Source organism: Varroa jacobsoni, unplaced genomic scaffold (assembly GCF_002532875.2).
Source record: "Varroa jacobsoni isolate VJ856 unplaced genomic scaffold, vjacob_1.0 scaffold_1305, whole genome shotgun sequence".
Lineage (NCBI taxonomy): Eukaryota > Metazoa > Arthropoda > Arachnida > Mesostigmata > Varroidae > Varroa > Varroa jacobsoni.
In genome coordinates this window covers 303,548-331,154 of record NW_019214207.1, presented here as the reverse complement: position 1 = coordinate 331,154, position 27,607 = coordinate 303,548, and the positions used below count along the sequence as shown (strand labels likewise).

Sequence of the window (27,607 nt, the reverse complement as noted above, 5' to 3'; positions counted from 1 at the left end):
CTGATGGTACCGCTACCACTAATTGCAAACCACAGAAAAGTCGAACGTGAAAGACGCAGAGAGAAAGAGAGAGGGAGAGAGAGAAAGGAAGAGGAGATCCAGTTGCGTCTTGAAACCGGACGAAACGAGAACGAGCAAAACGCCAGCCTCCTGTCTTCGTTCTATCTGTCTACCTCAACTCAACAATGAAGTGCGCCGTTATTCACTCTTACCTACTTCATTACATTTACTGGTATGGCCTTTGGAATAAATACTAGTTTGATGCATATGTACTGAAATAGTTCCGCATTAAACGACAGCTGACTTATTTAGATAAGCACCACAGATTTATTATGTAATCATCTCCTCTTTAGGGGTACCAAAGGCTGCAGAAGCGAAAAATTGCGAGTGGTGGGTTCGTAGTAACATGCACGAGCAGAAGCATACTCATGAGGTTGCAGATTTTAAATTCGCTTCGTACGATTAGCCAATTTCTGGGTTATTGGGTTAAGTTGATGACCGCGCCTCCCAAGAAAGCCGTGAGACGATCGGTCTGTCAGTGTCTCTAACGAGAGCATATACTACTTGCTATTCCGCGACATGAATTTTATGAAAATAACTACACGTATAATAGCTACTGATATTAGCATATATAAGAATGTCAACTCTAAAAACTCATTACCGCTTTCGTAATGGCCTTATTTCTGGCAACTGTTGCTCTCGTCACCAACAAATTTGGGCCTCCATTTACATGTAATAATTTTCTCAAGTGCGCGACTCATCTGAAGTGTGGTGCTGGGTGATGGCAGATTGAAGTGACCTTGTAATGGTGCAATGAGTAACATATTTAGCTGCTAAATTTTGGCACACTGGAGGTTGTCTAGGTTGAATATCGGACGTAGACCTACTCCGTTTCGTGGTGGCAGTTTGGCTTCCGACGTACAAATGTATACAATACCGGACGCAAAATCTGAAACGTTCGTATGTACTGGTTGTAGTAGTGGCACTCAGAGTATTACCTGCATCGTGTTATCGCTAGGCATCATAAGGCACATCTGGATGCAAACGCTGTTTTGGTCAATATCTCAGCGATCGCTCGAACAAATTGGTGATATTCCCCTAATACGAACCACCGTATAACGTACATACAAGCCAATCCAGCCGAGGCTTCATGGGGAACCGTTCTTGAACAATTCTTTTTGGCTTCTCTAGCTTTCCGCTAGTACAAACAGACATGGGCAAGCACAAAGACTCTAAGCACGACACCCTGCCACCGGTACTTGAGAGAAACAAACAACTTGGAGAGGGCGTCGTGCCCCCTGGAGTACATTGGGTAAACATGGGAAAAGCTACCGTCAATGTCAACGCGTTTATAGGGTGCATTTGTAAACAATGCAGCGTACTTGAAATTGACTGTGGAGAATAAAGTTTTTGCAGCGAAAGAAGAAAAATGAAAGGTAACAAGACAATAGATCCGAGTGAACAGATACCTTTTCCGCGTAACGACCAGGTTAAAGTGTTGCCTGATTGAGATAATCGCGGCTAAAATTAAAAAGAATCGGTAAAAACAGGTTGTGCTAATGTCAGGTGTAACTACAACCACTGATTTTTCTATGCTCTTCACTTACATATATCTATATATATTTTTTTTGAGAGATATTTATAAATGTAGTTCGTTTAAGAACCTCTATTTTTTCATAGTAGTTAAGACAGTTCCTCCTTTGACTTGAGCTGTACGCTTTCGGCGGATATAATGGCAGAGCATTTATCGCTATGGGCATTATCTGGGTAGTGATTCAACGACACTTGGCTCGCGCGACATCTTAGACGCGTTTTCCTGTTTGCCATCTATCGGCTTTTTCAGTAGTAAAATTAATACAGTTACACGTTACATATTAACATATGGCTTTTCCTAACCTGCCCTTGTTTATCGTTTATCGACGGTGGTGTTTTGTAATACTTGCTCAAAGAGATCCCCTATGTCCACATGATTTGTACATATGTTTACTTGTAACAACATGTGATCGTGACGAGCAGCACACGCTAGTGACGTAATTGCGCTCTGCTATGTCCCTCTATTTTTTTCTTTGTTTCGCTGGCATATGATCGGGTTTACCGACCCGTGTCTAAATACCATCTCTATATATTCGTGATTTTTTAAGGGGGCAGTGGCAGCTACAGCAGCGGTAGGAGAGTTCATGGACATTCGTTGTATGTGCTCTGAGTCTCTTCCTATACAGGGTGTGCACAGCTTAGCTGATAAGCAGAATGTGCTTTTCGATGAAGTCAAGAACCGAAGATAACGGCAGTAGCCGTCATCGAGCTTGGCAGCGGCGCAATGGCCTATCGAAGTCCAAATGGAAGCGTCGCTTGTCCGCCCATAATACAGAGCCAGCGACATCAGTTGATTCAACAGTCACATTGGGAATGATGACTATAGTAATTACTACGCACCAAAGTGTCGATACGTTCCGTGCAAAGGAAAATTGTGAATCTCCATAAATAAGTGGGCGTTCAATTTTTGGCAAGCAGTTAATAGCAAAATGTGCGAGTGGAAGGTTATCGTACAATCATCTGTGAACTAATATAGTAATAATAATTTTTTACGATGGCTTGCCGCATGAACTATCTAGAGAAACCCTCCCTCTAGAAAACCTCTATTGCCTTAATAATATTTGAAGTTATAATAAACAACAAAATATTTATCCGTTTTTTCTTCAACCGGGGCTGTCCGTACGAGCTATTTACGTTTTGAATGCATAATATAGATATATACATGACACCAATTGAAGTGGAAATTTTGCTTTAAGGGAGCTTGGCGTCCATCAAGTTCGTCTTGTGTTTTTTTTTTATTTCTATAAGATGGAGGTAGGCAAACAGAATAGCTGATTTCCCATATGAGGATTATCGATTCTCTAGTTACAGACATAGAAACACAGATTCGCAAATACAAAGTACAGCGCGGGTGAGTACAGACGTTGACGGGTTATTTCAAGGACAAAGCGACAGTGCACAAGCGCTTGTAGACAGACACGTTCATGGAGACACATGTGAAATATAAAAGATTAGACGGACTAATGTATTGATGATAGACAATCCTCTGAACGTTCCCCATTGAACAGAAATGGAAGGTGAAAAAATCGATAATTCGAAGCGCCTGAGTAGCATGCCTGTTTTTTGCACTCGTCCATTTTTTCCCTAACAATCACAGGACCGGCGTGACAACTCACAGGTCACCATGAGGTCAAGGGGTGAAACTTGTTGGCCAACGCTCTAAGCTGAACGCAAGAACACTTGTAACGAAAATGCGAACTAAAAAATAGCCTATTTTGAGGGAAACGCGCACCTAAAGCCCTTCGGATGATGTTGCATCACTGAAACTGCGTCACTTATTTGGCGGCATCGATCCGACCTATAGGAAACAATCGCCGCCGAGACTAATTGAAGAGGTTTACAGTATATATACTAAGGCATCTTGTCTCCTGCCAATAATTCTTCAGACACAGTTCGCTGAACAGCATTGGCCATGTGGAACCAGAAGCTGTCTGTCTATTGCGAATAGCTCCATGAGTCTCAATGGCTAGTACACGCGCAGCATTCAGTGAAATGTATGTATACATATGCTATATGGTAATAAAAAGTAATTGGAGCACGTCAAAAGCGATCAATTTTAACGAAAAACCTGTACGTCAACGTCGGCATGTTAGCTTTCCTTAGAATGACGTTGGTCATCATAAAGATTACCTCATTTTCCACTTGTCATAGATCGTTATCAAACCACATTCAAGAAACCTTGAGCTGTATCTTAGCTCTGAAAAGTATCAGGTCTATAAGATTATCTTGCCGACGATAATAACTATATATATCGAGCGTCAAAGATGTCTTCGATATTTGTTCCTCTACCTTTGCACGTGTACTGGGCGGGGAGCATTGGGTCAAAGGAAAAAACGTGGTGAAGAAAGGAAAAGTACTGTCCAATCGAATAAATGCGTTCAAATTAACCACTGGCTTCACCACGTCTTGCCGGATAGATCGATATTGAGTTAGGTAAAAGCTGTATTGCGGAAGATTTCGGAGTACGTTGCAATTAGTCGAAAGCATTGCCATAAGCTAACTTTTATTTGAAAAGATACTGGGTGTAATTTTTTCCTATGTCGGGTCTCATAGCTGAATCAGCTCTAGGCTAGATCTGGGTCAGTTCAGGCCAAGAGATCGAACACGTTTTTCGCTAGGCAATTCCGGTTTATCAACTGTCGAAATAGATAAATTATGATGCGTTTGTTAAAACAGTGCAGTGCTTTGCGCTTCTTTCTGAACTGTTATTAGGCCGTCGCTAGTACTAGCGTCGTAAATTTTAGCGAGAAACGTTCGCTAACATGAAGAAGAAGATTTGAGCTGGGCATATAAACCGCTTATATCTGGGACAGCAAGTTGTTTCGGCTTGAACCTAGTATTCTAGGCTGTTGGAACAGCTTACGCAAACCAGAGTTAACTAGAAAAGATACCAAACAGTGTTAAAAGACGTTTCTTCCTGTGTGCTATATTTGTCTTGTGTTTTTATATTACGCTATCCGCGCCTGAGATGAGACAGACAGAACGTCTGTTGGGTTAACATAAAGTGACAAATCGATAATATGTAGCTATAACGATTTTTGTGGCGTCCATTTGTCATTGTACAACTATGTTTGGTCTCTACGATAAAGTCTTTAATTTAAATTGTAATTTCGCGTATTCCTCGTAATTATCTGAGGCGGCCGCCATGACTTAGGACAAATCTGCCTGGCAACAGGTGCATATGGACGAAATACGAATAAGAATCATTGAGATATTATCCTTATCCCAATCTGATTATAATGAGATAGAGTGTTCAAAACTCAATTAAACGCAGGTTTTCTAAGCATTGGTCCCGATGTTATTGCGATGCAATCCGTCGGATACAAATGTGTCCACGACGTTTGGACTAAGAAACTGGCTTGTTTTTAAAGGCCATAATTACTAACCCGCTGATAATCTTGAATAGCAAAATTGGGATTTGGTTTGGCTTCTCCGAAGAGTCACTGGCTTATGCAGATAGAAATAGTAGAAGCCAACGGCCAATCTTGAGGCACTGCGCCGGCGAAAGAAGCATGATACCATACAAGCATGCTTAGTAGCAAGGAACGGCAGCGGTAACAATGTCAGCCGACCTTCGCCACGCCAGTTAGTGATCCGGCCAGACCGCCTACTTTAGAACCCTTAACCAAACGCACCCGCGTAGGGATGCGGTACCACCAAGCCAGCCGACCCAGTAGAAATGCATGGACAAGTAACGAAGCAATAGAAGCATCCTCTGCGTAGCCATGATGATTGCTTTCGCATCAGACTCCTGCTTATTTTCTCACTCCTCCTCTGTCTCTCTCTCCTTCTTTTTCTATCCTGTTTGCTGCCCTCCCTGTCTTGCTCTTGGTCGTCGAAAAGCCCCTCTTCGAAGAACCGGACCAGCCGACTGCGAACGAGCAAGCAAACCGGAAGGCAGCGTGGCCTCGGTTGTTCTGTTTCTAAGTCAACTTAAACCCCACAATGACCTGGTTGCGAACCCATATCCTTCCCACGATTCCGTATAACCGACCAAACCCCCTTATTGGCATATAGTAGTTGAAGGATAGCAGCGAGCGAGCGAGTCGGGCCTAACGCGACGAGCCGTACGGCGGCGTCCAAGCCTACGGACTCGTGTTGTGGCAGTGCAGCGGGCTTACCCACTTGCGGAAGCAGTTTCCGACTACAGACGTAGTTACATGTCTAGCCTGCGGCAGTTCTGCCTTTGCCATGCTTCCACGTGGTATGAAAGGGCGACCACCCCATGTTGATTGGAGCGTTGGCGTAAAGAGCAGGAGACGGCAGCAGGGGGCATGGGGAAAGAGACATAGCTGAAGCAGGCCCGTTTTGTCAAACGAAATGAGGAATGAGGAGGAAAAACGAGCAAGAAAAGAAAATGGAGTAACCGCGACAGACCTTCATAGAAGGAACGCTGTCTGTTCGAGCAGGCCTGAGCGGTCGACTCCGATGGACCAAGCTGTTCGGCTGGCATGAGATAGTGATCGGGTAGTGACTAAGACTACTACTCCACCACAACTGCTACTACTGTTGCCAAGTGGAACCGAAGACTGGTTGACGACCGACTCGCCAAAAGCAGGGTCGACGAAGATGTTGGCGGGTGAACCAAGTAACGGCCGTTTGTCCCGAAAAAGATTCCCAAATTAAGTTATCTTGTGCGCAGCACCCTTCTACAACTAGCCATCGCGAGCCTGCCGTCCCCAAACCCAATCCGCCGTTCGTCGCTGCCACCGTTACAAACGTATTCGGCGCTCCCCTTGCAGAGTTGCAGAAGCAGTTAAACCTACTAGCGGTTGAAGCCCTTGTGGCCCCGTCAGGCCACGATCCTGTCGCCTGGTGCTTTCCAGCAGTTCCACACAATAGCAGCAGTCAAACCACTGCTACTGCTGTTGTCTCATGAGAACAGCGACCCGCAGCAGCGGGTCTGGACTACAAGGTCTGAGAGTGGCTTACTGCTTCGTCATTTTGTCGGTCGGTTTCCCTGAAGTCCTCACCCCTCACACACAGACGTACATGCTTATACAAACGCGTTTCTTCGCATTTACTCGTCTCTCACGCTCAGAATAGTACTACGCTCATCTGAGCTTCATAGTTTCAAAGCCAAATGGAACGAGTCTCAGGCTAAGTCGAAGGCAACTTGGCTAACCCGCCCTTCACTGCTGGCTGCCTCCTGCTGCTGTTGGTTCACGGAGAGTCTCCCTTCACCGCTGCAGCGGGCGCGATTGCCACCACTGACATCTTTAGCCGGCGCAAGCAAGTGAAGTTAGTGTGGGGAAAGAGAATTGCAGAACAGGCGGCGAAAGGGGTACTTTCGGCAGAAGTCTCCGCGGCATTTGCTTTCTTAGCGTTATTCGCTGGTATCATCCTTGTCCTCTCCAGGGTCAACTTCGCTATCTTCGAGTCGTCATCGTCACTACTTAGTTCATCGTCATATCCCGAAAGTTCCCGAGTTCCGAAACGAACGCGTGGTAGGCGGCTACGCATGACCCACTAGCCTGTCTTGTCCCTGAAGCTCCCTGGATACCTCATCTCCCCTAGAAAACCTAAAGATATGAGTGGAAATAGGAAAAGATGGTTGAAGCAGGAAGCGGCAGAGGCAGCAACGGTGGACGCCTACACCACCAGTAGCCTCGTCACCCGCGCTGCTTCGCCCGCTTTGCTGGCACTCGCCGACCTTTTACCCGCTCGGTCCTTGCTTCGTCGTTCAAGCATGCACATGCTGCACACGGTCATCCTCCGTACGGGCTTCCTGCACAGAAGCAGACGTTAAATAATGGCTTGTTTTGAGTTGGTTGAAATATCTGCCGGCCGTTAAATGCACGCCTGTTCTTTGTCTGAACAGCGCGTGGCTCGCATGCGTTCGAGTTCGGTGTCAGGACCCAGGTCACAGAACCTCGGTCTAGGACGCGGAAAACTCACTTACTACGGAAACGCTTCAGCCAACAAAACAACCAACCAACGAACGAACGAACAATTGGACAAATTGAGGCACGAACAGAGCTATCTTCAGAACAGATCTTCAAAAGACTGCAAGCGTTGCTTTCTCCGTTCGTATATAGACCGTAAAGGCACATGCGCGCTAACTAGAAGGCGAGTAGAAGGGGCCAGATAGATTGCGTTCCCGTACTGAAATAGAGAGAGCGAGACGGCCAATGAGAATAATATACGACGCAGAGCGGACGAAGCTAAAGAAGGCTTGGTGCCCAGAAGAGCTGTGAAGGTTGGATATTACGGCTGCAGGATCTAGTAGGAACAATCCCATTGCTAGTTGAGTGTACACACGCGTCTGAGGTAATGTGCAAATTAATCTAGGCCGCTAGCAGCGTTTACGGTCAGAGGTCGACCGACCAGCTTTTTTTCTTATCTTTTTACTCTTTAATAATTTCTTGAGTGGTATTGTACAACACGTATCCACAGTGAATAGTACATGCCAATGTGTTTGCTTGAAACGATTTATTGCTTAATGACTGGTTGACGTCAATCCATCGACGTGGAGGACACCTGCGCAAACGTGTGCGCGTCACTTACCGAGCTAGAAGACGATAGAGCGTTACAAAACCAACAAAACAGTTATTTGTTCCTACAGTTTCACACATTTATGTCATAACATCTCAAGGTAGGCCCACAGGCTAAGCAGTACCGTAAAAGCTGTTATCTTAATTTTGTATTGCCTATTCGATGCTGTCGAACCATTCATTTCCAAAATTATATGCATGTTATGAACCAGAGGGGGCCCAAGTAAATGTATGATAGAGCTGCACGTATAGCAGGGTTTTGAATTCAAGCACCGAAATGTGAAACGGTCTGCATGTCTTTCTGCATATATAACATGCAATACGCTGTGTACGAGCTTCGGAGGTAGATAACAGGCAAAGGGTACGATGACGAAGCACAAGCGAACACCTATGCAACAGTTCAATTCCGTTAATGAACTTGTTTGAAGATTTAAGTTTTTAATTTGATTCACTGCCATTGCTAAACGCATTCAGTACAGCATGGCGACTGTGAGCGGCACCGTTATTGCATCGAAATGTTTAAAACGTTAGCATTGTCTATCGGTTAGAATTCCGCAAAACGCAAAAAAGACTTTTGATTACTTTATGAGTATTAAATCATGCGGTCTATTAAGAAACCGGCTCACTCCTCAAAGGAAACTGGCACAGAACTCAGAAGAAGGAAATTTAACGACTAGTGCTAATGATTCTAGAATAGTTGAAAAATGGAATGTCACCGAACGCTTGCGCCCAAGAATGATCCAAACAGTAGAGAAAGAAAGGCAGTCTTAGATGCTTCGGTAACTTGATTATGTCCTTACAGCTGAATTACTGTATCCGTCAAGGTCGTTTGAAGGTCCAACCATTTTTAATGGAAGCTTTCTCATCCTGGTAAAGCCACTGAAGGGGAGATTACGAAGCTGACCGTTGTTTCATGGAACGGCTGGGGAAAATATTTCCCCCTCTAACGCAAGCCCATACAAGAACACCGTTCAGAAGCTGTTGCTTAGAGAATACTCACCGATGGCCGAACCCATTCGTGGGATACGCCTGTGGGGGAAGCTAGTTTGAGGCTAACCCTCTGGGGTGATAGCGAGCCAGAAGACTAGCAAAGATACTTAAGACTAGGTGCTGCAGCTGGGGAGAAGCTGTAACTGTTGGAACCGGGCTAAACGAAGTCGAATCGAGCACAAGACATTTGTCGGTGTGTGTAAGACGAATAATAATATGTTGTGAATGCGAGCACACTTACACGGGCAGACTCACATACGCACTTGTTTTTCTATTTCCATACAGCGGAGCTCGTCTTGATACATGTACGCCTGTATGTGTGTGCGTACGCCTTTTCTGCTTGTCTCTCTGCTGCCGTCCTTGTGACGCTGTTTCCAGCGCCTCCTTTGCGCCATAAGCTACGAATCCAACGGGAGACTGGAGACACTCTCCAGCCCGAAGGGGACTAGTTCTTGAGCCAGGGACTTGCTGCTTGTGTCTGACGCCGAACCCAGCTGGGCAACTGAGCTGAATCCATTTGTTTTAATTAATCCCAGCAGAAACAAACGGCTACTACTCACTGATGGCCGCCCTGTTGTCCAGAAGCAGTGCATCGACCGACTGAAAGACCAACTGACTCAGTGACTCCAACTCTGCCCGTAAGCTCTATAGCCTGCTCATTGCTCCTGTCCATCACTGGTCAACGGGAAAATATTCGCATTGGTCCAATGCCAATGTAGTAACCTCGCGCGGAGCTTCTCCTCTGTCTATCATTTGGCTTTCTCTTTTTTCGCTCTATCAGCAGCAGCTTATAGAGAGTTGCTCAGGACAGAGAGACATTGTCATATTGAAGCACAAGCGGGGATAGAAACACGTGTACGAGAAACACGAAGGAGACGTACGATGATACTTAGTCTACCCGCTCATTCTGAAGTAGCCGCTCTTATGCTTCCCTTCTTCGCTCAAGGCTCTAAATTGCACTAGGCAGTGTCCTTGTCGATAGCAAACTGTACACAACCCATAGCTTTCCTACCAACCCAATGATACTTCGTATGGTTCTGTACGTATTAGTGTGTATGTATCATGTCGTGTAACTGGGTGTCTGTGCACGTAACAACATTGCTGTTGTAACGGCCGCTAAGGCGAGAGCTTTCAGAGAAGCGAAAAGTGTGCAAATTTCCAAGAAACTACTGTTATAATAGGCCAGAAACCTACAGCCTTTCAGGTACCGAGTGACTCTGCAATATGAGTGTACCATTGAAATTACTGGGAGGGAGTGACAGGAAGAGGCAGAGATAGCTACACAAAAATTCAGAGGGGATAGACTCTTCGGAGAGGTGTGGAGCAGTCTGAAGAAGATATGGGTGAGTTGGTCGATGCGTGCTACAGTTCGCCCCATTAACACGAGCAGGAATAGCTGTCGCGCGTAATTAGATGAGCAAGACAACAAACTTTGAAACTAATGCATCGTTGCTCTTGGATTTTCGACTCCTTTAGCGCTTTCCATCTTCTCCGCCTTCCTTCGCTCGACTGCGAGGCGACATGGGTTGCACACGCATGCATCGGCGACGTCCTGGCCAGTATAACCACCACCATCAGTTCTGTCCCTAACATCACTAGCGACTTACCACTATCACTACATGCAGTCCATGTCAGCCGGCACAACGACTTGATGAGCCAAATCCTTCTCGTCTTCGTCATTGTGATGTAAGGTTGCCCCTCTTCTCCCCCCCTCCCTTTGTTTCACTCATTCGCTCCTACTGCTGCTGTTCGCCCGACGTCGCATGTTGCACGCTGACATCACCGCACAAGCTAACTAGCTAGACTATTATTACTACGACTACTTCTATTCTAGTTGGATTTTTGAGAATTTCCTGCACGAGCTTCCCGCACTCTAATAATCGTGGCGGCAGTAGTCCTGCCGTGTAGACGATAACAGCGGTCGTCGCAGTTGTCGCCGCGTTAGTTTGCCATGTCCAGAACGTATCTGTGTTCGAGAGTCAACGACTGCGAAAGCCAGCCCTGTCCTTGCCTCATTCCCGTTGCCCGTCGTCGCTTTCTCCGCAGATTTTGAACAACATGACGTGATTTCGTTGATTACGCGTGACGACAGTAAGATAAAGACATGGAAGTAGGAAACGCTGTCTGCCTTGCCCGGTAGAGCGCAGTAGCGTTTCCTCCACGTCATCGCTATTTGGTACCGCTAGCGCCATCGTGACACCCGCTCCTTCGGCGAAAGCGAAACGAATGTGGGACACAATAAAGCTTTTCCCACCACATTCTAGAAATGTGTAGCTGTTATTGCTGCTGCTGCCAAGATACTGTTGGTCTTTTAGACAGGCCGATGAGGCTGGTTGGATAGTCAGCAAACTAAATAGATGCTTGATGGGCCGCTTTCAATAGCTGTGACTATGTTGCTACCTCCTAGAGTACGATCAAGTAGTGAGGGCCAATTAGCGTTGACCAACGTAGTGTTGAGCGCTGCGCTTGTCGCTAGCTGATCCTGTGTGACTACTGCTCGTCATGCTGCTGTTCCTGCTCTTGGTGAGGCTTGACTGCCTCTCCGAACTTAAAGTAGGACCAAGCTTCAAAGGGAAGCCAGTTCGTGGATAGCCGCGGCCGACCATAAGCGGGCCATAACATTGAAAAAACCAGCGGCTGGCCGCAACGGCCAAGCTACGATATCCACGTTAAGAGAAAGAAGCGAAGTGCCGACCCGAATGTCGACGGACTACCTCAAGCCCGTTTCTTTCACCCCAGAAATCCCCTTCTATACCCAGAGTTCCCCCGGAATGTTGTTACCTGTATAAAATTTCTCAATCTCTGTATGTAAGGCAAATGATCGTTTCATAAGGCGCGTATGGTATAACCGATATTCTGCAGAATGGCAAGTGATCAGCTTCTCTGTCCCCCGTTCGCCTGCTGTTTCGCTACGAAGAGGAGATTTCAGCTGCGTTAGAGTAATAACTGGTGCGCAGTTTGCGGCTTCGAAGAACAACGATATACTAGATACTTTGTAAAGGTAATCTGTCGAACAGTTAGGCCATCAAATTTGTAGTTTTACAGGACACTTTGGTTTTGCAAAATACGATACGTTTTGTACGCCATCTAAATAAAATCACAGACCTTGTATCGCATAATCTAACCGTGTTTCCACCACATAGTTGCATATCTTGGAGGCGGAGCATCAGTAATGCAAATCTGTACCATCTCGGCGACATGAATTTAAAGCTCGAAATGTTTTGGAAAAGAAGTTGGCTATAATAATAATGTTATGTAACGATAATTAAATCGCTCAAAGTAATTTTCGTATATGAGTGAAATGAGTACAACCAAATCTACATACGTTAAAGCAACTATTAGATAATTCGAAAAGATATCATCTATTATGTAGCAGTTACAAATTTTCCACGTTATCTGTAGGTAACTACCTAAATACTGATAGGTAAAATATATCTTATAGCTAGATCAGTGGATGTTCATTTCAGGATGATACAATTGTAAACACCCTGCGTAATTACTAAAAATAGTCCTGAGGCTAGATTTTCCTTTGCCAGCTATCCGTTTAAATCATATAGAAAATTCCACATGAAAGCTTGTTCCATCAATTCATCTATGTCCTGCAGGACAACAAAAACGGGAGTCGAAAAGAACGTCGATAATTTCAGACGTTTCTTACATACCTCAACCCGATCAACAAATGAGATCAGGCGGTGATTGTTGAGGAAATAGCGCCAAGTGCAAACGTGTTCGACCGTCCCATTGGAATTTCTTAGAAGAAAGTCACTGTTTATTTTTGACTTCGACTTGAGCCGTTGCTGGCTGTCGGGAAGCAGAAACTTGGTCTAAAGTCGTCGTCTGTGTTCCTCCATCTCCTCATTCTGAGGTCCTGCTAACATCGTGTTGCCAGCTTGAGTAAGGAAAGTTCATCTAAGAAAATCAGTCCTCTCCTTCATTTCGTTACGACTTACGGGTTGATGGGAGCTACAGCGGGAACATGGTTACCGGGATGCGGTTAGGGAACCGGTCATCGGTTATCCCCTTTTGAAATCAATGCGGGTGTGATCAAGAACGACAATCGGAGCTGAGCTTCTTACAAGTGTTATTATTGTGAGAAAAAGGAGAAAGCGAGAAAAAGACTGCCCACCACTTCGTCATACGTGAGTGGCGTCCGTAATTCCAAAGGTGCGGATTTCGCCGGAGTGGGGCAAATCGAATCTAGCAAGGCAGCGCCAAATCGCGAAGCCTCAGGAGACCAAGTCGACCAGGCTTGTCTCTGTACACTACTTCTACTACTCCTATAACTATGGCTACTATTACCATTACTGATACCATATGTGAGTCCCTGTCTCCGTCTTGTTCTTCCTGACACCCAGAGATTTATGTCGCTTACCAATGGTTGGTTTGCAGGTGCTCAGCTCAGTGAGCAAATGGTTAGACAGCTTGCTACCAGCATATCTTTGTTCTAGAAAAAGTATGGGGGTGAGCGAATATTCTCTCATGGTCCACCTCTTGGAAGCAACAACGACAGTTGTATATTAACAGAACAAATTAATATAGTCACATATATATATAACCTTCATTTTGGATGCGTTTCCTTTTAATTCACTTGTTTCAGATAATTTATCTGCTGCTTTATGATAATTTTGTTTCGTGGAACTTTTCAACATCAGGTAGCGTCAATGGACTAGAAATGGGAGTTGTACGCTACACAGCGGAACTAGTGCAACGTTGGCAGCTCAGCGTAGTTTGCAGGAACCCGTACCGGCGTCCGTTGGCAGACCACGCTCCACAGATGGCGTCTGCTCTATGCCTCGGCGTCGTGCAAGTGGCCGTCCGGGTCACGTCAGCGTGGGCCAGGAATAACTTCATTAACAGCCACCATCTCACCTTTAGCAGGTGCCCAGTTGAGGTTATCTGCTTCGCGGAAATGAGTGGACCACCTGTGCCGATCCAACGACGGCAAATTGGCCTCCTACTGCAACCTGTTCCATTCCCATCAGGTCCATCTCTGGATAGCGGCATATATATTGCATGTGTGTTCCAGTGTTTTCCAGCCAACATGCTTGCCAGCCTAAGAACTTGGAACCCTTTCGCTCTTCTCCTTAGATCTCTCCATAAAGGTCTCACATACGACACTGAACTAACCCAACCTTCATACATCGTCCTCCTAATTCGCAAACTACGTGTGGGCACGCAGCTCAGCAGCAGCCGACGCGAGAGAGAATGAAGACTGGGGGGCACTTTTCAAGGGTGGTGCAGACGTGCGGCAACATATGCGACAAGTCGAGCACAACTTGCGGGTGCTAGCTTCGGAAGGGATAATTTCCATCCATGTGCAATCCACATCTTCCTGATTAGTGCTTGTGAACGGCGATACAGACCGCACCAGGCTGTTAATAGCCTAACATATGGTTTTGGGTTTTTAAGGAATTTTATTTTTAAAAATGTGCATATGTGGAGCTTTACGCGAAGATTTTGGGCTCGTTTTTAGCCACAAATGTTTTCTTAACCCATATTTTAGCTTCACTCGTTCCAACTACTTCTCGGAAGGTATCGTAGATGGAACGTATAAACGAGTGCAGTTTATCACCTTACCTAATTACTGGTTACACGTCTACCGCAATATTTTCGATAATTTTCAACTATGAACCTTTCAGGAGCTCACCCGAAAGGGCATCCGACGCTAACTGTCTTACCCAGTGGTCCCTTGCCAACTTAGTACTCATTTACAAATAAATGACGTCCATTGTCTGCCGCATAAATTGTACAAAACATTTGCTTAAGTGTACATCGCACAAATGTTATCCTTAGGAACTTTTTTTTTGCTATTTTCTCATTCTGCCATATGTCACCAATGCTGCTTGTTTCTTAGATGTTCTAATCGTGTGAATCTTTGCCTTCAGCAGGCCTCACTGTTACCTTGCTTCTACAATCATCCTTGCACTCTGCTCTCGAGTAGCGATCGCTCGGGCTCATTTCAAGCCTGCCTTACACCCGTGTGTTATTTAGGGGGTAGAGCAGGCACATCTATGGAGCCTAGAAGAACAGAGGTAAAGTGGAACTAAGGACGGTGCCGGCCGAATCGTCGTTGGCCGCCACTTGACTCTACTGCTACTACAATCTAGCAAAGCGTCATTTGCCTTCCGGGCTTCAGAGAGGTTGCCTGACTGGCGGGCTGACATCGCCTGGGGCGTCACTTGCCAACAGTGGCCGCTGAGCGGCGGTGGATTCTGCTGCCCGAACCGCCTCCGTTGGTAAGTTGCAACATTCGTTGCCTGACTACTTACTGGTCTTCTAACTGGCTAACATGATAATGTTATTATCATCAGCGTGTCTGTTATTATCACGACGATCAGTGCGGTGTAGGTCGAACAGAGCGGTGAGGTAGGTAGTGGAAATTGTGCGGTTGCCTGGATAACGCTTGCTGCCTGATGGCTGGCTGACGGTCGAGTGGGTTTAAACTAACGAGCAATAGCTGTCACTCAGATACCGAAACATCCACGCGGGACCAAGTTGCAGGTAAAAGACGAAAAGCCTGTAGAAAGGTGATAGTGTGAAGGGGCGTACGAGAATATGGGGAAGGGGGAGGAATCAGGAAAAGAAGGAAAAGAGTAAGCCTTCAAAGTTTGCGTCAATCCTTCCTTTGTGCCAAGACCCATGTACACAACCAGCCATGGCAACGAAGCGAACCTGGCCAATGGCGTCGGCCAGGGCAATGATAGAAACTAGATGAAGTGTAGCATGCTGCTCTAAGCCAGCCCCGGAGGGCATTGGACGAACGAAGAAACTATCTAGGATGCCACGCCAGCCGCTGCAGCGGTGGTTACAGACAACGGCGGTGGCTGCAATGCCGCTAGCTGACGTGTGCGATGACGGCCTTCAAGATTCTACGGCTTTACAGCTTGACAATAACATCCAACGCCAAACTAATCATGTCTTAGTACATTGTCCGACGGGGAGGGGGTACGGGAACCTGTGTTTGTGCAACAGTAGTGCAGGTGTACTGTACAACCTAAACGGTAAAAACAGGAGTGAACGTAGGAAGAACGCAAGAAAAGACTGCAAGTGACAAGGCGAGGTAAAGGAACCAAGCAAAAGCCTACTTTAATGAAATCTTGTATTTCTTTGGATCGGCAGAGATTTCCTATTGGGTATAAACACAAACATTCGAAGATTTCGGTTCAAATTAAGGTAAACTTTGGTGAACGAGCATACTTTCATCCGCTACCCATCTTCAATATCCGATGCCAAACCAAAACTAGCTTTTCTAGAATAAAGCATCGTAAATTACAAGTCAGCTGTTTTCAGAAGTTAAGATAGAATCAGTTACTATCCGATCGTTCCGTGCTGGACGAAGGTTTAACAAAATGAAAATTTTCCTTCTTTGTTCGAAACCGGTAGCTTACGTTTCGCCAGTTTTCATGCGGCCTCTGAAACTTATGTGAAATAAATCAGAAGGTCTTTAGTAGGGTTTTTATTTAGGAAATTTGAAAAATTCATCAAAACGACTTAAACACACACGTTTTATCCATTTAATTTGTTTGTACAAAATTTATTGGCCAGGTGCAATATCTGGGCGCTCCAGTTAAAGCGTGATGGGCCCCCCCGGAACCGTGTTAACCTCTACCAATTCTAGACTTTCTATTAGCAAGCCTACATTTCATTGCGTTACATATAATTTTTTACGCTTTTGAGCGGTAACATTTTGACGACCTTACACCGATCGAAATCGTCTAAGTGACGGCTGCTATCAGAAAGTGTTTTGCGAATTAAGGATATCGATACTAACCATTGGGATCCGAATTAAAGCTCTAATAATAATAAGTGCTAGTTATATTGATTAAATATAGTAGTCCAGCGTACGCGTAGAATTTACGAACATTTCTATTTTTTTTTTTCTTCTAAAGTATAACAAGTACTTTAAACTCTCAAGATTTTTATATAGAATACTCTGAACACGATTCACTGGGCGGGATATCGCAGTAAGCGATTAAAACAAAAGGCGATATAATGTATAGCACATTATTCTAATAACAAAATACGACTATAACACAACAGTTGATCTTTTTATTATATCCCTATATATATATATATATATTTGGCTTCTTTTATAGTTTCCATTAGACGGAATTCGTCCCTTGATATTTGTAATACTCGCAAAATGTCTATAAGCATTTTTTATTTGTCTAAATATCTCTACGTATTCTATAGACGATTGATCTATAGAAAAACAAAAAAAAAGCCCTCTGAGCAAGTGGAAGTTTGCTAGGACATCGCTAGACGAGCTATTTACTACCTGGCCATTTAACTGCTTTTGGTCACATCTTACTCGGGCCAGCACTTCTGGGCGAACAAGTAAATACTGCTATACACGATATATAAGTCATGCTTTTTACTAGGGCGTAGGAAGACAAGCAAAAATGGAGATTGGCTGTGGGAAGAGTTGATGAGAATTTCTGCTTGGGAAGGGAACAATGTCGCTTGAAAACTGATGGAGACGCGCTCTGTGTCATGTGGGTGTGATCAAATGTTCGTAGGCGAACCTTTTTGCCTAGACTCGTTTAAAGGTACAAATGTATTTACTTTAAGTTCGGACTTTTTGCCTGTCCCAATTTCATATGACTAAGCATAAACACACGTGTTGAGTTGTACATTTGTTATTGGCCTACCGCGTTGCTTTGACGACTATTTCTAGGTCAAGGCTAGACTACATAGTGATTTCATATACTGCTGTCCGTTCGCCTGACTGAAGCTGCTATTAATGGCAAGCTTTTAATTGCGTGTTTCATGAGCAACGTATTCCGTGTATACAGGAGGGTATGTGGAAAAGTTAGCGCAGCTGCGCTCTATTGCGGAACCAAAAGAAGCTAAGTGGTGACAAAAACTAGGCCTTCTCCGAAACAAACTTTTTCTACGCGAACGATCATTTCTCCAGTAAATGTAAAGCAAGGTCAACGCTAAAAATTTAACCAGAAAGGTTGGAGCCCCGATGATCTGATAGTCTTTAAACCCTTTGCTGCATTGTTCTTCGTTTCGTAATCGCTGAGCGTCGAACTTGCGACTAGTACGTCGTGCTCTACTCATTATGGCTGCACTATTACTATTACTTTCATTATATTGCGACTAGCAATTTCGTTTCCGTCGGTCAAAGTAATCACGAAACGCGATTCGTCAGCCCAAGCCCAGATCCAAACAAGCGGATCAACGTGCATTTGTTCGTTTCAATCAATACCAACGAGTCTCATGTCGTCATTGCCTGACTACTTTGCTTGTTTGCCTTCAGCCTGATTCAAAGCGGTTCTCAACTTTGAACTGGACTCGAGAAGGAAAAAAGGTTTTCGAGGGCAGTAAAGCACGAAATCTGGCGACTCGGCTTGCGAGTTGGCTCCTGGATTGGGTCGACGATTACTGCATCATTCAAATGGTCACTGGCCTTTGGCTGAGCAGCCAGCTCCGAAGAGCCTTTTCTTCCTGTCTCGTTTCAGGGGTTTGTGCCCCACGACAGCGGACCCCAAATAACAAGTTGAAAGAAGAGAGGCTGCCTGTTGTCTCATTGGCGGAACCGTAGTGGGAACATTCGACTGCACGCCCATCCAATCCCACAGCTCGTCTCCTGTTCGCTTTGCGTTAATTTCGGCTAATTTTGACAAGGTTTGCAGTGAACCCCGACGGGCACGCGACGATCGTAACTTCAGTCGAATAATGTTACGGGTTACTATAATGCCCCGCGCTGAAAGCTGCATTGCTCCTTATGAGGTGTTTAAAGGCTTGGCAAGCTAGGCAAGAAGAGCGAGAGACGCAGTAGAGATGCAAGGGCTGGGCGATTTTACGGCGCCTCTCCCGGGAAGCGGCAACTCCTTCCCGATGTTCTTTGGGTGCCCCCAGTGCTCCACATAGACACGCGTATATATGCATACCTAGATACTCATACAGGCACGAACACAGGGGCCGCACACGCATAGATACATGAGCGCACGGACAAGAGAGTCCACTCAACCACGCGTTGCATTTTGTAGCCCCCATAACCAGTATCCGCCTTCGTCCAAACAAACAGTAAATCAACCAATTCCTCTCATAGGGTCGTAAGGCCTCTAAATTTCCGCTGCCGTGACGGTCTTGTTGCTACTGCGGTGTCCCTGTACCCTGTTCGCCGTATCCATTACCGATGTCGGTTGCGCTCTGCAGGCACCCATTTGATCCATCTAAATTTTGCTAGGCGGAGTCGGCGACCAGTTTCGGACAGAAAAATAAAGGGAAAAAGAGGAAAAAAGGGGTTGGACCGGATGAATAGTAGGTTAGTGGTAACGCTATAGGATATAATACGCTTAATATTTAGCAATGCCAGATGTGTTGCTGGGGTAAGCTGAATTTATCCACTCCGAGACAATATAAATTTTTCGCCAGCCGGCAACGCGATTACAAACTTAGACGTATAATATAATACATAGCCATAAATGTGCAGATGATCCCCGAATCTAGTGCCCGTTACATCTGCCATGTGTCAAGTAATATTTTGCGTCTATAGTCTAAAATTTCTAAAACAGTTCAATGCCGCCGCTGTAGCCAGGAACAACTAGGCTTGCTTATGTGAATTGCCTGCGGTGACGCAGAGTCACCTCTCTTGTGTTGATATCGAGCTCGAACAAATGATGGTGGGAAAATATGAGCCGCATATTAATGGAAGAAATAGGATGAAACCTAGATAGTTTCCTTGTAGGCCTGAATAACGTAAGTTTCGGCAGAACTTCCTCTCACTGGTTTGGATATGGCCGTAGAGCCATTAGGCCACGCTAAACTGATTATGTAGAACTTATAATTGTATAAACAATGATATCCTATGATTATTCAAAGATTCAGCTTGACGTATTTTCAGGAAGCGAGCCGTTAACTGGTAGTCCTTTCATCGCCTAGTGCAAGGCCTGACGCGGCTGGTCTCTAGAATATGTTCGACTGATCCTGAAGAAGAGGACGGGAGTTGCGGTGCAAGGAACAGACGATAGGGACGCTAGAGTAACTCACAACACAGATATATAGAGAGATCGAGATAACTTCTAAGTGTATGCGGCAACGGGAGGTCGGTTTTCCTGCATTCCCATCGCAATGGCGGCAGCATCGATGGCAGCGGCTAAACCTTATATCAAAATAATTACTCCCTATGGTGCACTCAAATTCTACGAACAGGCAGCTTGGCCGCACTACCAGAATAGATACAATATGCCAAGACAACATTTCATTGTGTTAAAACCTATAAGCGCGCCAGGTTGCATGCCGGAGTTATTTCTCACACCCCCATCTCTTTCTTCGGAAGTGATTAAGTGGCGCAGGACTTAGTGTTAAGGTGTTCTAGAACGACCTGGATCTCACATGATACGCGAGGTCATGACTATGCACTTGATAAGACTAATGTAATTATCATAATTTTTAAAGAACACGAAGGATTAGTCAAATACATGCAAATATACGGCAAATATACAGTAGAAAAAAAACTGTAAAATGCACCGAAAAGTCTCGGCCAAAGACCCATAGAAGCCTGGCAGGAGTATCCGTACTTTGCTCATTAAGTAGCTACAGTTTGTTATCATAATAACAATACGTTTTTCAGTACGGAGTTGAGTGCGCGTTTCTTTTTCTATGTTGTGTACTTTGCGACTAGCGTCTGCGCAGCGACAGTGGCCGCGCCACTATGGTTTCATTTTAAAAGATGGCTTCACTAGATTATGTCGCTTAGCCAATGCTAAAGCTTCGTTCGATCTGCAAGCTGACAAGTAAGTAATAGGGACGCTACAAAATGGAATCGTGTGGTATCTACCACTTTTGAAATTTAAGATCGGCAAGGAGGATTGAATTGAGAATCGTAGAAGCGAAAGAGAGTCTGCAAAGCTAACGAGGCCCCCATCTAGATTCAGTTGATCTTCTCGATTCGGTCGAAACCTCAATGATCACAAGAAGAGACAGAGCTTGTAAAGCCATTCCTCGACGTGTCGTCTGTCATGTGACTTTTAAGAAAATCAGTACTATCTCTACCGTCTTTCTCACAGACAGACGAAGAAATAGACAAACGGAGACTAGCATGCATTGTACAACGTCAGTAGGAAGGAGAAGCTTTCATTAAGCAAGAGTGAGTGCGCTCTCGGTAGTTGTTTCAGGAGATTGCAGGAGAGCAGCAAATAAGCACATAAGCAAAGACAGCCAATTGGCTAGCCATTGTATTGTACGTCCCTGCCTAGATTACCAACGAAGATCTGAAGATGTCAGATGAAGTACCACGGGCAATCATTCTTACGGTAGAGAAAGACCCGAGCATAGATTGAACAGCAGTCGGGCCGCTCTGCTCGATCCCCGCTATCGTATTTTTGTTGGTCGGTTTCAATCTAGACGCTGATTCGTAGCAGAACAGCGATGCTATCTTTTCCTAGTTAAATGTTTTTTTGTTTTTCTTTTGAAACGATCCAAATCCGTTGACGAATGTGCCAATAGGTCGTCAACGGAGTATAAGCGCTGGGTCTTTCTTTTTCACTGCTGTGCACCAACTGGAACCGCAGCCGCTGTGGTTGCCGGCGCACCAACTTCTCTATATACCCGACTTCTGTGGATGGTCCATGCTGAATCTATCAGGGCACCGACCCATCCTAAACGTGAACTATTTCCGGTGCTTTCCACTCACTACCCTCAGCCGAATTGGCAGTAGTAAGAAAGGACAGAACGTCGTCCTATCTGCCGCCTCTAGCCATACGACACCGGTAATAGCTCGCATAGCAGATATGTTATTTGGTGTGATTGAATGTGCATAGATACGTCTCAAATCCGAACAAGTTTCAAAAACGACGGATGGAGACAAATGCGTTTAGTTATAGTAATTTCAGTGGTTTCACCACCTGTCGCTGTTGCTTGTTCATGCTGCTGCTGTTGCTGCCTCCTGCTACCGCCGCGCCATCGTCGCTGTGCTGATATATGAGAGCTAAAGCAGAAATAGAAAAGAGAGAGAGAAAATGAATATATCCGAGAAAACGTAGAAGCTTTCTCTTTGTTTTCTTTCATGCTGCCGGTATGTCGGATAGGCGGCGTTTTGCCGTAGAGGATTCCTTGGCAAGGCTTATGCGCCTTATAGAATATGTGGAAAGTGACGCGGACGACAGCTGAGCGAATGAGTGAGATAGGGTTACGGAATGGGGGGGAGAAAGCCAGGCAAGGCAGATGGACGCATGCACTCACCGAACGCATGTCGTGGCGTACTTGCATGCCAAAATCTCAATGATACACAACCGCTGTGAACTAACGTTAACCCATAGTCGGTGGCTGGATCACTTTTTGGCTAACAGCGACGAAGGCTTACGCAGCCTTATGCAGTATATGAAGTAGAAGTGTGTAGCTTATAGCTTGGTGTTTGGTACCCAACGGCCGCTCGCCCGCGAGAGACATCGAGCAGAACTACGCTGTTGGTTGACTAATGCAATCATCTTAAGTGAATCCACCCTTTTGTTGAATATACATTCTCCATGTACCCGCTTCACTGATGCTGCTAGAGCTCTTACTCTTCCTCGTGGTATGCCTCCCGTATCCTGCCGCCAATTACACCCGACAACCACATCCTATGGAAGACCAGTGGCAAGCGAAGGAGAAGAAGAAGGAGATTCTGCATAGACGGGTAGGAAAGACCGAGAAGGGGTAGTCTTTATCTATTCTTCTCTTAGACCCCCTATATTTTTCCCTTACTTTGCCCTCCTGGTCCAAGCTGGAACAACGCAACCGGCTGACGGACTGAAACCCTGAAACACATCTCTACAGGGAGAGAAAGACAAGATGTCACTGTGTCACCGCGTTCTTTCGTTTGTCTCGCAGAAGTTCGTCAGCAGTAGCGTCCTCTAGCCATACTAGAGACGCTAACGCCAAAGCAGCCTCCTCCTTCTTCGTCCTGACTACTTCATGTTCTTCTTCTGTTCCCGTATCCATCCTTAACCAAGATGTTCCTAACGTCCCTTTCACGCTGTCATGAGACGTCACTACCTCAATCGACTACCAATGTAACAAAGCCTCTAGATTTCTTATCCTGTTCGCCGGCGGTACGCAAGCTAGCTGCGTCGTAGAGTAGCTTCCTAGCGGCGATCTCCTTATTTTGCTGGCCTGCGTCAAGGAGTGTCCAAGCTAGTAGTACTCCATTAGGGGTACTGGAGACAGTGGGGAAAGCCTGAGAAAAGTCTCTGAAGATGAATTATTGGCGGGTAGGCCTCTTTTGCCTTGGCCGGCTTGCTTTTTCTTGTGCCGTGCACTACCCCTAATCCGAGTAGGCAGGCCAATAAGTCACCAGCCGATGCGGTAGTCATCACCGATAGAAGACGAGTAGTGTCGCGGCGGATGGCGCCGACAGCCATCCAACCTCGATGTTTAACAAAAGCAACGCTTCTAGAACTAATCGTAACGGCAGCAGTAGTGGTTGTAGATGTGGGAGTAGTAGAGGGCTGCAATAGGTGGAGGCCGCCCTTCGACCAAGCAACCAGTCGACCACAGTCGACATCAGCCTATCGGCAGTTATATAATCGAACGAGGGGCCTACTGCTGCCAAGGCCTTTTCTGGGCTAGGACCACTTCGGTTAATTGGGTACCTTCGCAGGCCTACGCGTAGGTCCATCCATTTCTGTAGCAGTCAAGCAGTCGGTTCGATCCAGCCTAGGCAGCAACAGCGGCCGAACAACTAACCCATCATATCCTGAAGATCTAAAAGAGCAGCGAAAATGGAGCGGCACCGCGATCAGCAGTGGTTTTAGTCAGACATTGAGCCTGCATCCCAGTCTAAGTGTTCCTGATTGGACAAACAACGAATGATATTACCCGCAAATAATAACAACTGCATTCAGAGTGCGGACATTTGAGGCCCCAGACCACTAAGAAATACTAGACGGCTATCGGCGACAATCACGGATAGCACGACAGAGACAGCTAACACAAACATACAGGGACTACAATGCATAATATCTTCAATACGAATTTCCGTATTGTGCATTTAACCCTTACATTCCTTGGTCAGAGTCTGGGCTCGTATCTCAGCCGGCCATCCGACCTACCCATCAAATCGCCTCGAACCTTAAGCATTTCGACCTTCCCCAGGGCTGCTTTTTCGAGCGACGGTATTATTCTTCTTTTTGCCTTCTTACTCCACGCCATAAATTCAAGAACCATTAGAAATGAGAGAAGCTTGCTACTACCGGCGAAGCTGGTTTTTTTACTGATAGCATTGGCGGCTGGTCGGTGGTAGTTCGTGACTCACACCGGATTATCGCCGTACTTCTCGTTATCACTCACGGAGACTTGCTTTTTTAATGTTAGGATCATAGCGGCACTAGCTTGGTGCACACAGAGCAAGTTAGTTGGTCTTCGGTCTCTCTATGGCCTTGCGCGTTGTACGATCATTGTACGTAAGCAGGGAGCTGGTTGCTTGAACAGCAGACGCGGGCTGCAACGTCGATTGTCTTCTTTGTCACCACCTTATAGTTCCCGTGGGAACAAGGGCAAAAGCAAGCGGGAGTATTCGTGGACGCACGCTCGACTTGGACAGCACAGAACTCGAGCTCAAGCTAAAGCCTAAGTCTGGGTTTGGCCTTACTGAGCCTGGCTGATGTCGTTCGCTAGATCCTTGCCTTCCCCCTCCTGCTAGCGCTGGCAACGCTAACACTACTGTTTCTGCAGTCTCTATAGCAGCTGCAAGTTTATGACGCAACTAAACTTTATTCTCGGCGCGCTCAAACCGATATGGGTAATCGACTAACGCTGGTCGTTCGTGCGAAACGTTACTGCGACCACCACTGCGCTTGTTGCTATTGATGCGACCCTAGCAACGTGGGAGCAGAAAAGAAGACGACGAAGAAAAAGAAAGGATGGCAATGTGCAAAACTATATACCGATTCATCGTCCATTCTGCTATTGGTGCTGCTGTCGATAGGAACGCGAAAATCGCCGTAGCAGACGATCTACTCCTGACTCATGGTCTACACAGTATCCCTATAACGACTACTACTACAGTTACAGCAATGAAAAAACGACGGAAAACAACGAAGCCGAAAGGTTGCTTTAACATCGGCGCGTCAACAGCTTATGGTGTTCATGTGGCACGTTTTGCCATGCTACGGTTGTTCTTACGCCTCACAGCGCCTTGCTGACCGTCTATATATAGAAGGACTATGTTAGTTTCTAGAAGTCATTAACGAGTATGAAATTTACGAATGATGACTCTACAGGCACATGTAGGGATGGCAACAACTGACTACGAGGCGAGAGTGTTCCTCAGCTGGCTCACAATCATTATAGGCGTCTATAGCTGATTTTGAGTAACAGACAGAGCCACCCATATACATGAACTACTTAAGTTGAAACTTTACAGTTACCATTATGAAACTTCAATGAGAGGAAGGAAGCCTATATAGATGCATAATAGAATCAACAGGATGATGGAATTGAACGCTACTTTATCGAGGTCCAGTGCATCGTTAGTTTGCAATAACCTGCCCGTTCCATTTAGCTTAGGAATCATAAAGGATGTATCGTATCGATGATCTTTTTCCCATCTAGAGGACAAAATTTTGTTAGGCCCAGATTGCCCTCACAAAAGAGAATTGAAAATTATCATTAGAGAGTGATAGTGTGTATATGACAGAAATAGCGATAAACAATTTGTAAACATTTACAAACGTTTATGTCCAAGCGAAATACACAACTGTGCAAAAGTTAACACAATGCGCAGCTGCAATATACTGTGTGTAGTACGTTTCCGTTCTAGATGAGGGATCATGAGGCAGTTTGTCCCGTTAGTAGATACGATATAAGCATTTCCTTTCAGGGAAAAGATGCAAAGTAATGTAATTAGAGTATACGAAAAAAAACTCATTTATACCTAGTGTACGTTTCTACAGGAGACGATTTGTGACATATCATTATATAGTTCAGTCCAACAAAACATAATATGTGTTACCTCCACATTTTCGTCGAATACAAGTAGAATAAAAATATAAATGTTAAAAAATGTCGCTTATAGTCTCGCTACAGCAGAAAACCACACAGATGCGCTAAATTTCTTGAGTCAACTTTTTGACATTATCGTCAACTCCGTGTAGCCTGAATGCTAACTAAGGAGGGGCGGTAACTTCTAACTGGCTCTTCTTGCCCAGCCTTGAGGGCGTTAGCTACGATAATGCTCATTCCCCCAACGCTGGACGGCTAAGGCAGTTTTCATGAGAGGTGCAACTAAATTAAACTTGTTTCAACCACATAACCGTCAATTGAAACGCCAAGCCTCAGTGGCGTAGTAGCAGCAGTAGGAGGAACGATGCCCTGGAGGGACTCGCACAGCACGGCGATTCACCCACCAGTCATGTCTGCGTAGACTTACGGACTGCACGTAGAGAGGAACACTCTAATATTTCGCCAGTGTGCCATTTTCTATTATATATCGATTGGACACAACAAATTCACCGGAACTGCGGCGGCCGCCGTCGAACGCCACCCCCTTCGCTTAAGAAAGCGTCCCGCAATAGTAAGCGATGTACAACTCGGTGCAACGCGATTGATGTTCCATCGACGACATTCTTTTGTATACAGTAGCGTTACTGTGGACGACACATGTATGTATATATGGCTTTTTGTCATCTTTCTGTGTTTTTTTTTGTGCCTTAAATGGGGTTCAACACAAGCATTATGACGGGGAGCTTTATCCATTTTTTTTTCCATTTGCCTTATGGAAACAGGTCGTCAAAATGTTGCCAGTTCGTTGGGAATCGCTTAACGGATGGCCTGTGAAATACGGCAAGAATGAAGAAGCGGTGATGGCATGAGATCCAACCTTAGAAGTTCCGCAAAAGGCTGAGGTAAACCAGCATCGAAGAGCAGCACTGTATTCAGTGCTCCCTACAGTTGCTGCTAACTTTGCTTTGACTGTCATGGAGGGCAAATTTGCTCGTGATGCCCCGCGCTCCGTGCCTGCAGGCAAAGTTTCATCGAATCCATTGTTGATGCTTTTGCTGCTGCAATAGCGGCACTAGCAGCAGCAGTCAACCTATAGCATGCAAGCAAACCAGCTACAGTCCTTTCAACCAGACATTCCCTTGAAACCGATCCGTAATCGGTTTTAAATTAACCTATTCTAGAAACGTCGAGTCCATGTCGCTAGCTAACTGCTGGATTCACTGCTTCGCTTGTTCCCTTGTTCAGCCACCTTGGCTGCCACAGCCTGCTACAACGTTCCCCTTGCGTCCGGTAATCCCTGCCCGGTTGTGCATGGAGGTTGTCGTGCAGACATATGTGCAGTAGGAGCTTAGAGATGGGAAGCGTGCGAAAGGCTTGTGCACGTACGAGATTCGCTGATGGCAAGGGAAAGCTTGGGTACGTGGGGTGTGGATATTGGAAGTAGGGGCTTCAATCTCCACGCGGCTAGCGGAGGTCGCCCGAGGCGCGCCACGCAGGCTGCTGCTACCTCGCCGCTGTCGCCGTGCTACGCCGTTTTCCCATATTCTGTCGCTTCAGCTTACCCCCCTGATCGCTTGTGCTGCTGCTGTTCGACTTTA

At 45.7% G+C, this 27,607-nt stretch overlaps 1 long non-coding RNA gene across 1 annotated transcript; it reads right to left on the bottom strand.

Annotated features, from left to right (window-relative positions):
- Positions 1-304: 304 nt before the first annotated feature.
- Positions 305-10,897, bottom strand: LOC147752344 (uncharacterized). The gene is made up of 2 exons (XR_015314320.1): positions 10,685-10,897; positions 305-949 (listed from the first exon to the last, which is right to left on the bottom strand). It is a non-coding gene; the product is annotated as an uncharacterized LOC147752344 (long non-coding RNA).
- Positions 10,898-27,607: the final 16,710 nt, after the last annotated feature.